The 3,366-nt window shown below is 38.1% G+C and overlaps 1 long non-coding RNA gene across 1 annotated transcript; it reads left to right on the top strand.

Moving 5' to 3' along the window:
• Positions 1-476: 476 nt before the first annotated feature.
• LOC106750478 lies at positions 477-1,121 on the top strand. Its single transcript, XR_001374946.1, has 2 exons — positions 477-609; positions 966-1,121. It is a non-coding gene; the product is annotated as an uncharacterized LOC106750478 (long non-coding RNA).
• The last annotated feature ends 2,245 nt before the right edge of the window (positions 1,122-3,366 follow it).

The raw sequence follows: 3,366 nt of genomic DNA, 5'->3' as shown, positions 1-3,366 counted from the left end.
TGTGTAGCATCAGTTGAACACGTGCTGCGTAATAAAACAGTTCAAAAGAGTTATTTGTTTAAAAATATGCCTAATTTAGGAAGAAAGGGTAGTAGACGTTCAAATGAACGTGTAACTAAAGGTCATAAAAAAAAATTCCAAGGGAATCAGTATAGTGATGAGTGTGACACGGAGTATGTGTGGTAAGTACTTCTGCAAAAAAGTTAAAAAACGCCGATTACGACGAGTTTCCAGTTGATTTAACATCGAATTATGTGCTTATGACGCTCAAAATTCGAACGAGTCCGTCAACGCTTCGATATGGAGGCTTGCACCAAAACATTTGCACAGCGGCTCCATTGATATTGCTTCTTATATAGGTGTCTCTCTCTTTAATGAAGGTCATATTACTTTATAAAAAATTATGGATGTGCTAGGAATCTCTATTGGACTTGAATCAAGTAATTTTGTCAAGACAGCAAATGAAGCATGTATAAATGCAGCTGAAAGTAATATGACTCCTACCGCAAGAGCAGCTTCATCATCACGGAAATCGGACCAATTATCTCAAATGCAACGTTACGAAGTAGAAGAAGGTTTATTATATGGCCCTGGAATTGCAGATTAGCTGTAAGTTGCATTAATTTATCGTTTTATTCAAAAAATCGTTAACCGAAACTTTAAACGCGTTTTTCTCGAAACTATGTTTTTGAAACCGGTGGGAAGCATAGAGCAAAAACTAATCGATGGATCCTTTTTTTTTTAATTTTAAAGTAAATTAAATTTATTGGAGCTTATACCTACTTTGGGATGAATCCTGCTTTTTTTTTATTCAATTTTAAAGAGCAAAAAAAAACGTTGAAAAATCGGTATTTTGGTTCGCATATCCGCCATTTTGTTAATTTTCGACTTTTTATCGCAAAAGTAGGTATAAGCTCCGACAAATATTATATATTTTATAAATCTTTTTGAAAATTTGCTTTCAGATAATTTTTCGAAGTACCACAGTTCCCACCATCAAGACACCTTTTTTTTCAGATCGTCAAGCTGCGCCATCTATAAAATGGACAATTTTGAATATTTTTGACTAAAAATAATTTTTTTGTATACTTTAATAGTTAATAAATATATGTACAAAATTTGACATTGATATCTACTTCCGTCTTTGAGGAAAAAATTCTTGAAAAACACGTCATTTTTAGGTCGCTTGATGAGAACCTCCCCTTAATCTCTTTACCTGGGATAGGACCATATGAGTGTGTTGAGAGGGGAATTTATATTTAGGTAATTGAAAGGAGATGAATAAATAGTTTTAACGACTTGATTAAATTTAGGGCATTTTGAATAAAACAGTTTATTAATAATATAATTTGGTTTTCGGATGGATTAATAATAGTGATAAATTGATAAGAACAGTCATTGTAAAAGATACAACATTTAAAAGATGAAAGGGTTAGCTAAAGTTAAACAATGAAATATGTGGGTTAACATTAAACATATTTTTATAAATCAGCATTACTAGAATAACGCAAATACAAGATGAAGATTAAAGTGAGATTAAGCAAAAGGTAATTCGTGTAACTTAATTTAATACAATCGGATATAACGCAATAAGAATGTTTAACATATCGGTATAGCGAGGAAAACATCGTTATATAATACAAAGAAAACAATAATCATGCAGTGCAGGTATGTGTTTTGAGGGATGAAGTGGGATTAGAAATTGGATTGAAATGATTAAAAGTCATGTTTAAATATGAAATGGAGACTTACGATTTAGATGAATCAATAGACTGACGAGGACGAATGAAGACGAAGACGAAGGCTGGACTAAACTATGGTTGTGGACTGCTGAAGACTGAACTAAGACTGACTAACTAAGAACTGACACTAAGAACTGCAACTGTGACTGCGACTGTAACTCTAATTGTAACTATAACTTGAACTGGACTCGACTGTACTGTACTGAACTTGAAGTGGTCTGGACTGAACTAAACTAGACTGAACTGTAATTGTAACTGTAACTGTGACTGTCACTGACTGCAAAAGAACTACTATTGTAACTGCGACTGTGACTGTCACTGACTGCAAAAGAACTACTATTATAACTGCGCACGCGGCAAAAAGGGTAAGGCTTATATAGGAAGGATTTCAGCGGGTGGTGGATGACGTCCACCAATGAGAGGAGGTTGCGTGGAAGACGGTTACTCTGGAAAATTCCTAGTATTAATATAAACAATTTTAAGAACCTAATTGCATAGGAGGACCCTTGTTCTACCGACTGTATACAAGGGTGGATAGATCGCAGCCTCATTGGGAGCCTGATGACATATGTGGGCGGAGTGTACTCGTATCTTTTCATAAACCGCTTGATCAAATCTGTTTGTATTATAATCATAAGAGAAGGAATTCGTTGCTATCTAGGTATCCAGTATGGACACATACGTGCCTAACGTAGAAGCGGCAAGATATTTTAGATATTGTTACGCTCGCGCGGGGAAATAAAACGAGACAACGTTAAAAAGAAAACAACTTCAACTATATTTGCTATTTACAAGGAAGCACACGTAACTCCCAGGCTCAAGCTTTCTCTTTCGTTTAAGACCGTCGCGCACGTCACGACGACTCAACAGCCCCAGAGAGAATCTCTCTAACCCGTTGTTTATCCGTCAACGCTAATCATCTGTTGTTTACGACTCGTTGCCAAGAGAATCAGCTGTATGTTCAGGGTGCTAAAAGCGCGGGCATAAAGACACGGGCGTAACACTGCCCCCCTCTTTAAAATTGTTGTTCCGACAATTAAAATACAGCTTCCAATATCCTCGACGCTTCCCGTACTACGAACACGGGCTCCATCCCGTGCTAACGTACGGCGTCGACATAGGATCCATTTCCAAAATGCTTCCTGGGACCACGACGCTTCCTGTACTACCATGGACTCCTGTCCATGTTACCGTACTGCGACGTATCAGTTCCCAATTTCAGGACGCTTCCAAAGACTACGACGCTTCCTGCACTTCCATGGACTCCTGTCCATGTTACCGTACTGCGTCAATAAGAATCCTTCACGTTTCAATTTCTTTCTCCATGCTCCTCCTTAATCAATGAGGGATAGTACCAGATGTTCGGACTCTCTTGTGCCCTTTTCTCTTGATCAGATTCTCTTGTGCCCTTCTCTCTTGATCGGACTCTCTTGTGCCCTTCTCTCTTGATCTTCGGACAAAGAGGAGGTATCATCCGTGGACCCAACGTTTTCTTGCGAAAACACTCCAAGTCCCCGCCTTGGCATTCGCCCAATGCCCCACGGGAAAACCACGGTCATAAACCGTGGAGAAGGTAGCCTTCTCAAAATTCAATTCCAGATGTACACCAAGTCTCCAGATGTTC

The sequence above is a fragment of the Dinoponera quadriceps genome, unplaced genomic scaffold, assembly GCF_001313825.1.
Source record: "Dinoponera quadriceps isolate SergipeBrazil2010 unplaced genomic scaffold, ASM131382v1 scaffold5900, whole genome shotgun sequence".
In the NCBI taxonomy this organism is placed as follows: Eukaryota; Metazoa; Arthropoda; class Insecta; order Hymenoptera; family Formicidae; genus Dinoponera; species Dinoponera quadriceps.
The sequence above is the reverse complement of the archived record's forward strand: the minus strand, read 5'-3'. Positions and strand labels throughout refer to the sequence as shown.